Genomic DNA, 12,936 nt, shown 5'->3' with positions numbered 1-12,936 from the left:
ACAAACACAAGGATTTATAGTGGTTCGGTGCCAACATTGCACCTACATCCACTCCCCAAGCTCCTACTTGGGAATTCCAATCCACTATACTTGTATTCAACACGAATACAAACATCAGAAACTCCGACACTAGCTATCCCAAGCTAGTCCACTTATTTTCGGGTACAAGCCAACCCAAAACACTCCGATTTCAGGTTCGGATCAACCTACCCTTATTTTGGAAACCCTCCAAAAATAAGAACAATTACTCACAAAGAGTAAGACAGTTTAGAGCAAAATAAGTACAAGAATAGCTCCTTAAATGAGCGAATATAACAATAAAAATACTTTACTCAAATGAAGAATCCCCTTTTTGGATTTTCTCAAGGTGGATGAACGCTTGAGGAGGAGAAGGTGAACTTTGATTGAAGACTTCTTGAAGGCTTTGAAAGAGCTCTTGATCAAGGTTGAACAGTTGGCTTGAAAAACCCTCTCTTTGAATGCTCTTGAATGCCCTTTTGAACGCTCTTGCTTTTTTCTTTCACAATCTCTCGTGTATATTGTAGATTCCTTGTCTCTCTCGAGTATATTGTGGATCCCCTTTTCTTTTTCTCTCGTGTATCTCGTTGATCACTGTCTCTCTCGTGTAGATTTTGGATCCTCCCTTTTTCTTTCACCTTTTGAAATCTTTTGTAGCCTTAAGAAACAAGGGAAAATATTTTAGGCAGAAAAAGAGCCGTTAGAGCATTTTAAGGGAGCATAAAAGGCAATTAAAATGGGCAAAAAACTAGCCGTTGCGGACGATTTCCATCGCAGGGGTCGACTCATGAGTCGACTCATGCTTCAGGAGTCGACTCATGAGTCGACTTCGGTTGCAACAGCCAGACACTTTGATTTCTGGATTTTTTGGCCCAAATCAGCAGAGGTCGACTCATGAGTCGACTCATGCCTTGTGGGTCGACTCATGAGTCGACTCACAGGTCATGCCAAGCCAAAAATCCAGCGTGCCAAGGGAAATTTTTGCGTGCCAATCAGCTCATTGTGCCATGAGTTGACTCATAAGTCGACTCATGCACTTCAAACATTCATAACTTCAAAAATATAAATCCAAAAATAATGAAATTTTTACCACTAGATTACAAATCATTTGTTCTACCAAATGATACTATGAAATCAGGATTTTAGTAAAATTATAATTTTGCCCCTGAAGAGCATAAAGACTTTTTCAACTAAAAATATTTGTATCCCTTCAATCTGCTTTGTAATCATCAAAATCAATCTAGGAGCAACACACACAAAAAAGAGTTAGGGTCTGAATGTCATCAATTGAGCTAGTCCAGTTTGATTGATTTGGATTAGATCCAATTTGGTTCAAGAAAATCATGCTAGCACACGATTGAGCCTAACTTTCTCCTCATGTAATCGTTTCTATCTCGACTGAACCAAATATGATTTGACTCACTCAGAGAATCTTAAGAAGGTTTCTCATAGTTTAACTGGAGCCCGTCCAGCTCAGAAAGGACTTGTCTTAATTCATGAGATGAATTTATGACAACACCTACTAATTCCTGTCACCTGCCATTTCTGTTTTAGGACATTGGTCAAATGTTGACCCATGGATCTTGGACTGAAGGCCACTTGGCAAGAGGTCATTGGAGATTTTTTATGGAGTTTCTACCTGCAAATTTTACCCTCAAAGTGAGCACCATAATCAGATTGGGCGTGCGCCCCAAGTGGATAAGGATAGAGTCTCATGAGATGAGGACTCTGATCCCTTGATCAACTTGGACTGTGGGGCGCAAATCTCACTTTGCTTATCCAGTGTTGGTGCCAACAGTAGGAGGGATTGTGAAGATTCTTATCTGATATAATCAGATGACATCACTCCATCAATCAAAATTTTTTCAAAATTAATTAAAATTTTTTGGTTGGTCGAATGATGTGGCATTGCATGGTGCAGCAGGGTCTATTTAAACCCTGTCTGCACCTAGGGTTTAGACACTCTACTCAATACCCAGCAAAAGCCTAAAATCCCTCTACTTCTCTATGCCCCCTTTGCTTCTCTCCCTCCTCTCTTCACATCCAAGAGGTTGGGCATCCATCTGGTGCTTGTCCGAGGCATGGTGGCTCTTTGATTAGAAGGCTGCAGAGACTTGTCGAGAAGCTGCTGCTCCAGCTTCAGAAGATCTTTTGAAGATCTTCTAGATCAGATCCAGATCTAATTTTTAGAGTAAAGATTCATGAGGAGAAGATGATCCAGATTCTTCTTGAGTGGATACCGATGAGGCCAGGCCACTGCGTGGCTATTTTAGAACCTCGGATATTGCTGCGATCATCTACAGGGTAATCTAGTTATCCTAGAGGTATTTCTCTATTCCTCATGATTTTAGATTTAATTTTAGATTTAATATCAGATAATGAGAATTAAATCTAATAGATCTTAGATCTAAAATATCATAGGATAATATTTTTAAAATATTCCACCTCAGATCTCATTAGATCTGGAAGATCCTACAAGGAAAAAGTCAGTTTTTCCTTCAACTGTTATCAGAGCCAGGTTGATGGCTCTATTTCAAATCTAATTTAGATCTAATTTTTATTTTTATTTATCTGATATTGATAGATTTTAGATATCACATCAGATATGATAGGATCTAAAATCAAAAAAAATTAAAATTAAATCTAAGTAGATCTAACATGTATGAGATGTATGACTAGACTAGGAGTAGTTTAATCTATGAATAGTCTTATAGTTTTATATTTTAATATGATTAAAATAAAAATTAGATCTAATTTATTTTCTGATTTTTTGATGTTATAAATATTATATTCAGATCAAAAAATAAAAAATAAAAATTTAATTAATACATAAGTTTGATCTGTTGCATACCTAGACTAGTTGTAGAATTGTTCTAGTAACTGTTTAGAATAGATTTTATATTGAATAATTTAATTTAAATCTTATTTTTAAGATATTTCATGTGATGTATCAGATCTTAAAGCATGATAATTAGATCAGATTTTAATACATGAGATGTATGCAAAGCATGTATAAGTTAGATCTGAAATTATATATGTGATATGTAACTTAAATCTAACTAGTTTTGTAGTTAAATTAATATTTCTGATTAAGGTATTCTTCATGGCCGTCCGGTCATAAGAATAAAGTAAAATTTAAGACCCTCTCCTCCCATTCAATGGGGTGTTCTTATGGTGTGTAGGGGTGTTGTGCATTCATCCTTAATCAGAAATCAAAATTTACTTTTTTGCAAAATCCTAGATCCTGAAATCTTAGGATTTATTTACATATTTTGTTTATGAACCCAATACTTAATTAATGAATTAAGTTTATGAAATTAAATTAGATCTAAAATTGAGAATTTTAGATCTAAGTCATTTTCATAAAATTGGGTTCAGACTTGGGTAGCTCAATTAGGTCTAGCGGTTGATCAAACCGAATCAAAAGTCGGTTAGGTGGGATTATGAAAGCTAATAACTGACCAGCCTAATAGGATTAAGTCTAGGTAAAGGTTGAATCACATTCATATGTGACTCGATCAAGTTAAGACCTAATTTGGCTCAGAGGTTGAGCCTGGATTGTAGGCTAACCCAATTGGTTCTGGTTAGACAATTTGGTGTCCAAGTTAAGTTGGACAGATGCGATTGACTGATTTTTAATTGGGAGCTACTCGACTCGAATGCATTCTTTCAAGTTAATGGCATATCCCTCCCATCGGTCTCATTTACCTGGCCATATGTATCGACCCAACTCTGATTTGAGGTGGCTAACAATTCGAGCTAACCCATGCCACTAGGTTAGTCATAATTATTATGACTATATCAAGTCAAGTTTAATGAGACCTAAATCAAATCTCCCTAAAAAAATATTAAGTCTAAGGTCTTCCACCATTGTGGATGTGCGGGCCCTTCCTGAGGTTGATTGTTCTCGGCTCGTTACAATGGCTCAGTTGCACCGAAAAGATGCAACCATATCGATTAGGCATTGGATGCTACGGATTAGAGGATGGGTTGTGCTCAATATTTCGGATATGGTGAGGGACCCAATCAGGAATCTAATTCATGCAAATGGTGGGTCTGACTTAACTAAGGATTGGAGCAATATTTCGGGCACGGTGAGCTTCATGAATTAGAGATCAAGTTTTGGATGCACCATGATTAGAGAATCATTGGACAAGAGTTATCCACTCATCGATTGATCCATCACCAATAACTGTTAGGTGAGGTGATGAGCCAGTCGGCGAGACCGCACCACCCATTAGAAATCACTAATCACGAAAATTTTCACATCTCTACCTAGGGAGTGTAGGGATCTGAGAAAATAGTGGGAGCCTAATTTATTTAAAAATGAAACTCCTAAATAAATTGGTTAAGTCTGATTGTAAAATCTAACTAGAAACTCTTGACTCTCTACGGGAAACATATCTGCGTCCAACCCCCTGACCAAAATATTAGACACCCACAGATTAACTGGACCTAATTTTAAAGACTGGTTGAGAAACTATAGAATTATTCTGAGTTTTGAAAAATTGACTCATGTCTTGGATCAGGACCCACCTGCTATGCCAGCACGTCCGACTGCTGAATAGAGAGCGTCTCTGAAAAAATGGATGGATGATGATAACAAAGCCAGGTACTATATGTTGGGTGCCATGTCTGATGACTTGCAGTGCCAGCATGAGAACATTATGACTACCCGCCAAATGTTGGCTCACCTACAAGAGTTGTTTGGTGAACAAAATCATGCAGCCAAGTATCAAGTCTGCCAAAGGCTTTTTAAGGCTAAAATACATGATGGGTAGTCCATCCAAGATCATTGTTTGACAATGATCAAAGACCTTGAGGAGCTTGAGAAGCTCGGTATCATCTTAGACAAGGATTTTTAGATTGATGTGATCCTTCAGTCCTTGTCTGATGCATATGGTCAGTTCATCATGAGCTTTCATATGCATATGATGCAGTGTACCTTGACTGAGTTAATGAACATGTTGGTTATGGCTGAGCTTTCTTTGAAGGATTCAAAAGGCTCAGTCTTTACTGTGGAATGGACTTCTTCCAAGAGAAAGTCTTTTGAAAAGAAAAAGAAGTCTATGAAGAAGCAGAAGGTGGATGGGAAGAAGAAGAAGACAGAACCAAAGAAGAAGGCTGCTGAAAGGGAAAATATTTTCACTGCAATTCAGACGGCCATTGGAAGCGAAACTGTCCTTAGTACCTGGCCACCCTGAAGAATAAGAAGGATGCTCTTTCTGGAGAAATGCTCGTTATAGAATCTAATCTTACGGTTTCCTCTGCATCCAGTTGGGTACTTGACTCTGGTTCTAGTGCTCATTTGTACACTTCTATGCAGGATCTTGAAGAGAGCAAGAGATTGAGGGATGGGGATATGATCCTACGCATCGGGAACAGAGTAAGAGTTGCTGCTGTGGCCGTGGGAGCCTACCCTCTGCGATTACCGTTAGGATTAGATTTAGTTCTTAGAGATTGTTATTATGTACCTGCAGCAAGCAGGAATTTGATTTCTGTTTCATGTTTAGCACAAAAAAGCTATGTGATTAGCTTTCATAAGAACCATTATAACATATTTTATGAAAATAATAAAGTTAAAAATAGTTTTCTTATTAATGGTCTCTATCAGCTACATATTGATGTATCTGTATTTCATATCGAGCAAAATATGAATGCCATGGGAATTAAAAGGCCTAGAGATAGTCTAAATGATAGGTATCTGTGGCACGAAGGCTAGATCATATAGCGGAAGACAGGGTTAACAAATTGAAGAAATCCGGGCTATTGAATCTGTTGACTTTCAAGTCATATCCAGTTTGTGAATCATGCCTTCAAGGCAAAATGACGAAGCTCTCTTTTACAGGACATGGGGAAAGGGCCACAGACCTACTTGCCCTAGTACATACAGATGTGTGCGGCCCATTTGATGTGCCAGCTAGAGGCAACTATATCTACTTCATTACCTTCACCGATGATATATCTAGGTACGGGTATGTGTTCCTAATGAAACACAAGTCTGAAGCCTTTGAAAAGTTCAAAGAATTCAGACATGAGGTAGAAAAACAAACAGAAAAACCCATTAAGGTTCTTCGATCAGATCGAAGAGATAAATATCTTAGTTGGGAGTTCCTAGACTATCTTAAGGACAATGGCATAGTCTCTCAATGGACTCCACCTGGAACGCCATAACTCAATGAAGTTTCAGAATGAAGGAATCGAACCCTATTAGATATGGTCTGTTCCATGATGAGCTTCACGGACCTCCTTGAGTTTCTTTAGAAATATTGTCTCATGACAGCAATATATGTATTGAATAGGATTCTCCCTAAAACCGTTCCTACCACATCGTATGAGATATGGCATGGTAAGAAGCTAAGTCTGAGTCATCTCAAAATTTGGGGTTGTCCGACTCATGTCAAGAGACAGCAGGCGGATAAGTTAGAGTTCAGATCTTTTAGAGCTCGGTTCATAGGATATCCTAAAGAGTCATTAGGATACTATTTCTATATTTCGGAAGACCACAATGTGATTGTGAATCAACATGCTATTTTTTTTTAAAAAATAGTTTATTCAAGATGGTGGCATTGGAAGAATAATTAAGCTCAAGGAGAATATCTCCCAAGAGCAACGAGCTAAACAACCTGAGGAACCCAATAAATTAAAACCAGTCCTAACACAACCTCTTCCACCTCATAGATTGACTAGGATTTTTCGAATCCAAATAAAGAGCACTAGACTTCTGTGAAACGTATCCTTAAGTACTTGAGAAGGACTAAGGATATGTTTCTAGTCTTTGGGAATGGAGAACTCCAAGTTCAGGAATTTACAGACTCAGACTTTATGTTTGATATAGATGATCGAAAGTCGACATTTGAGAGTCTATTCATTTGCAATGGTAGTGCAATTAGCTAGAAGAGTTCCAAGTAGATGGTGATTGCTGATTCCACCATGGAGGCAGAGTATATTGCTGCATCGGAAGCTACGAAGGAGGTATTCTAGTACAAGAAGTTTGCCGCAGAGCTTGGAGTGATGTCATCGGATGCCATCCCTCTTTACTGCGATAATAATGGCACCATAGCCCTAGCTAAGGAGCCAAGATCTCACTAGAAGTCCAAGCATATCGAGCGACGATTCCTTCTGATCCGTGATTACCTCGAAAAAGATTATGTCAAGATTAAGAGAGTCGACTCCACAGATAATGTGGCAGATCCACTGACAAAGCCATTAGGCCAGCAGAAGATCGAAGCCCACTTTAAGAAGATAGAACTTAGATATGTAGTCAATTGGCATTAGGTCAAGTGGGAGTTTGTTAGATGTGTGCCCTAGATGCCAGATTGGCTGACACATTCCTGTACAAATGTAAGGGTAAATTTATAATTTTGACTATAAATAAATGAAAGGGTTATTCTACTATCACATTGTGTACATTATGTCTGTGATATATCCTTTGAGTTTGTAGGAATGTTAATTCATATTTTCAAGAGTTAAAAATTTAAGGCATGAGTTTACATAACTAACTCATAAACAGCTCCTGACCATAGGATCATCATGAGGATAGTGATTGATTCGGAAGGTTGGTGTACGATCGCTTTCTTAGGGTAGATGTGTCTTGAGTCTATGGTGTGGAGACACCAGAGTGAGAGTACAGATATTCATTGAGAACAAGAGTACTAAGTGTGACTACCTTGAGCAGTCATAAGAAAGTCTACCTTCTCGTCAATGACTAGCTCGATGCTGCAGCTATGTGTCTAGTTCTTTGACCTGAGGTACATCGACAGTTCACCTTGAGTATGTTATAGTTTGACTATACCATAATTCAATCTCCTAGCCATTCAAAATTCTGAGATGTATGTTGGCTGTAGCATATTCATTGTAGGAACCAGATCGCACCAAGATGGGATCTATCAACCTCGGTAGATAAGAGGAGTAGTCCTATGATGATCGAAAGATTGAGTCCTTAAGCCCATGGCCATGGTAGAGTGAAATAATGGAAAAGAGTTTTCCATTAAGGTTTCACATCAGACTTGGATCGATCGATTGATTCATATGACTGATGTTGGGTTTGATGAGTTCACCTTAACCCTAATTCAGTCGGGACTCATGATAGAAGAACTCAATCACACAGGTAGCTGCACCAAGAGGTTCGTCTTCATTTTCGATGGGTTGCCACCATATACTGCTAGGTATCACTGGTGGATTTTGGGAGCAATTAGAATGATCTTGATGATCGATCATTCTAATTGTCTGAATCAGAAGAGTTCTAATCCATCGAAAAGAGTTTCGATGATGTCGATGATGAGGTCACGACATGTCTCATTACCATACGGAAATAAACCTAACTAGGTCATACAAATAAGAGTTAGGATCTGGATATCATCAATTGAGCTAGCCCAGTTTGATTGATTTGGATTAGATCCAATTAGGTTCAAGAAAATCGTGCTAGCACATGATTGAGCCAAACTTTCTCTTCGTGTAATCTTTTCTATCTCGACTAAGCCAAATGTGATTTGACTCATCCAGAGAACTTTGAGAAGGTTTCTCATAGTCTAACTAGAGCCAGTCTAGCTCAGAAAGGACTTGTCTTAATTTATAAGATGAATTTTAGACAACACCTACTAATTTCTGTCACCTGCCATTTTCATTTTAGGACATTGGTCAAACGTTGACCCATGGACCTTGGACTGAAGGCCACTTGGCAAGAGGTCATTGAAGATTTTTTATGGAGTGTCCACCTACTAATTTTACCCTCAAAGTGGGTGCCATAATTAGATTGGGCATGCGCCCCAAGTGGATAAGGATAGAGTCCCATGAGATGAGGACTCTGATCCCTTGATCAACTTGGACTGTGGGGCGCAAATCTCACTGTGCTTATCCAGTGTTGGCACCAACAGTATGAGAGATTGTGGGGATTCTTATCTGATATGATCAAATGACATCACTCCACCAATCAAAATTTTTCCAAAATTAAATTAAAATTTTCTGATTGGTCGAATGATGTGGCACTGCATGGCGCAGCAGGGTCTATTTAAACCCTGTCTGCACCTAGGGTTTAGAGACTCTGCTCAATACCCAGCAAAAGCCTAAAATCTCTCAACTTCTCCATGCCCCCTCTACTTCTTTCCCTCCCCTCTTCACATCCAAGAGGTTGGGCATCCATCTAGTGCTTGTCCAAGGAGTGGTGGCTCTTTGATTAGAAGGCTGCAGAGATTTGTCAAGAAGCTGCTGCTCTAGCTTCAGAAGATTTTTTGAAGATCTTCTAGATCAGATCCAGATCTAATTTTTGGAGCAATAATTTATGAGTAGAAGAGAATCCAGATCCTACTTGAGTGGATATCGGTAGAGGCCAGACAACTACGTGGCTATTTTAGAACCTCAGGCATTACTGCGATCATCTACAGGATAATCTAGTTATCCTAGAGGTATTTCTCTATTCCTCATGATTTTAGATTTAATTTTAGATTTAATATCAGATAATAGAAATTAGATCTAATAGATCTTAGATTTGAAATATCATAGGATAATTTTTTTGAAATATTCCACCCCAGATCTCATTAGATCTGGAAGATCTTACAAGGAAAAAGCCGATTTTTCCTTCATGTGAACCCCATAAGTTTCAGATCTGACTCGCCATAAACCAACCATTGGTCCTTAGTATTTCTCAAATACTTAAGGATGGCTTTAATCACTTTTCAGTGATTTTCTTGAGGATTAGATTGGTATCTACTCACTACTAGTGAGTATGCTACATCTGGTCTTGTACATGTCATGGCGTACATGATAGATCCCACGGTCGAAGCATATGAGACTCTACTCATACGCTCTCTCTCTTCAGGAGTTGTCGGACAATCCTTCTTAGAGAGAAAAATTCCATGGCCTATCGGTAGATATCCTTTCTTAAAATTCTCCATGCTGAACCTCTTCAGCATAATGTCTATGTACGTAGATTGGGATAACCCAAGCATCTTTTTAGATCTATTCCTATAGATCTTCATCCCTAGAATATAGGATGCTTCACCCAAATCCTTCATGGAGAACTGCGATGATAACCAAACTTTTATTCCCTGCAGTGCGGGGATGTCATTCTCAATTAAGAGAATATCATCCACATACAAGACAAGAAATACCATAACTGGATCATTTGCCCATTTATAGATGCAGGACTTTTCTCCATTCTTAACAAAGCCATACATTTTGATCACCTTATCAAAATGCATGTTCCAACTCCGAGAAGCTTGCTTCAATCCATAAATGGATCTCTGAAGCTTGCACACCTTGGACTCATCTGTGGATGTAAATCTCTCAGGTTGTATCATATACACCTCTTCGGTCAGCTCTCCATTTAGAAAAGCTATCTTTACATCCATTTGTCAGATCTCATATTCCAGATAGACAGCTATTGCAAGTATTATCCGAATAGATTTGAGCATTGCCACAGGAAAAAATATCTCATCATAGTCAATACCATAATGTTGACGATATCCCTTGGCAACCAGATGGCTTTATAGGTCTCCACCTTTCCGTCTACGTCCCTTTTCCTTTTGAACACCCATTTACACCAAATGGATTTAACCCCTTCAGGTGGGTCAACCAATGTCCATACATCATTGACCTTCATGGACTCCATTTCGGATTTCATGGCTTCAAGCCATTTCTCAAAATCAAGTCTTTGCATTGCATCCATATAGGTGATCGGATCCTCATCATTCTCATCGAGTTCGATGGGATCACCATCCCGAACTAAGAAACCATAGTATCTGTCTGACTGACGTGGTACTCTACCAGATTGCCTTAATGGTGTATATTGGGCTCCGGATCTGATCTAATCAAATCTGACTCAGGTTCAGCTATTGGTGTTGGTCATTCTACCTGTTGAACTTCATCAAGTTCAACCTTAGAGGTAACGGTTCCTTCACCAAGGAACTCCTTTTCTAAAAAGATTGCCTTAAGACTGACGAACACCTTTTGTTCATCAGCATGGTAGAAAAAATATTCTTTGATCTCTTTGGGGTACCCGATGAATGTGCATTTATTAGACCTAGGTCCAAGTTTGTCTGTGACTAATCGTTTGACATAGGTTGGGCACCTCCAGATCCTAAGGTGTGAAAGTGCTGGCTTACGCCCTGTCCATACCTTATATGGAGTTTTAATTACAGACTTACATGGAATCCTATTTAATAGATAACAGGCCGATTCGAGTGCATATCCCCAGAAAGATATCGGCAAGCTGGTAAAATCCATCATGGATCGGATCATGTCTAACAGAGTCCAATTTCTCTTTTCAGACACACCATTATGCTGTGGTATTTCTAGAGGAGTCCATTGAGAGAGAATCCCATTCTCTCCTAGATATGTGAGAAACTTACTAGAAAGATATTTTTCTCTTCGATCAGATTGAAGAGTTTTAATGCTCTTTTCAGTTTATTTTTCTACTTCACTTCAGAATCATTTGAACATTTCAAATGAATCTGACTTATGTTTCATCAGATAGATATATCCATATCTGGATAGATCATCCGTGAAAGTTATGAAGTAAAAATATCCACCTCTAGCACTTGTGCTCATGGGCCCGTATACATCAGTATGTACTAGGCCCAAGAGCTCAGTAGCTCTCTCACCTTTTCCAGTAAAAGGAGACTTAGTCATTTTATCAAGAAGATAGGACTCACAGGTTGGAAGTGATTCACAATTACTGACTTCGAGAATTTTCTCTTGAGTCAACCTATTTATTCTGTTCTTGTTTATATGACCTAGCCTATAGTGCCATTAGTAGATATTTAACACTCTATCTAATCTAGGGTGCTTGCCAGTTGAATAGACTACATTAACAGGTTGTGATAACATACACACACCATTGTTTAAATGTCCACAAAAAATAGTAACACCATTCATAATGATATTACAAGCTTATTTCTTTATTGAAATTTCATAATCATGTTTAGCCAGAAGGCCTACAAAAATGACATTTAAAAAGAAACTAGGATAGAAAGGACAATCATTAAGAACAACGATATGGAATTCAAATACAAGTTTCAAGATTCTTAATGCTAGAACTGGAACTGATCTTTTATCTCCAACGTTCAGGAACCTCTCGCTTTGCTCGAATCTCCTACTGATCTGCACCCCTGCAATGAATTGCAAATATGGTAAAGACTATCGGTATCTAATACCCAGTCAGTTATATCACAAATAGAGAAATTGCAAGAAGTTATCATATAAATACCTTGCCTAGCAACACTTGCTGCTTTCTCTGCCTGTTCGGGTCCAGGGAGGCAATGTACTGGGGATAGTTTCTCTTCCAGTGCTCCTGTTTCTTGCAAAAGAAGCATTCAGCTTGACTCTTATCAGGCTTGATCCTTTTGGTCTAGCCCTGCACTGATGCCCCAGTCTGAACTTGCACCTTTTTCACTTTCTTCTTCTTGTTCTTTTTTTCTTTCTTAAAGGGTCGAGAACCAGAAGATGAACCTCCCACTAAGTTCACCGACTCCTTATGGAGTTGGTGATTTTTTTCAAAGTTCTGAAGCAACCCCAATAACCTGTGGTAGTTCACTTCAGGCTTTATCATTCTATAATGAGTGAGGAATGGGAGATAAGACTTGGGCAGTGAGTTTAGTATTGCATCCTTCCCAAGCTGCTCATGCAAGGAAAAGCCGAGCTTGCTCAATCATTCCATCAGCTTGATCATGTACAATACATGATCAGTGACAGAGGCACCATCCCATATTTTGGCGTTGAAGATGGCACAACTAGTCTTATGTCTCTCCACGTCATCAGATGTGCCAAAGGCATCCTCCAATACTTGAAGCATATCCTTTGGCTGAGCCGTCTCGAATCTATGACTGAACTCATCGCTCATGGCAGCTAGCATGTTACAGCGCACCGTGGTTCGATCACTGAGCCACTTCTGATAAGTATCTCTGACTATTCCACATGCAT

The sequence above is a fragment of the Elaeis guineensis genome, chromosome 3, assembly GCF_000442705.2.
Source record: "Elaeis guineensis isolate ETL-2024a chromosome 3, EG11, whole genome shotgun sequence".
Lineage (NCBI taxonomy): Eukaryota > Viridiplantae > Streptophyta > Magnoliopsida > Arecales > Arecaceae > Elaeis > Elaeis guineensis.
Note: the sequence above shows the minus strand (reverse complement) of the source record.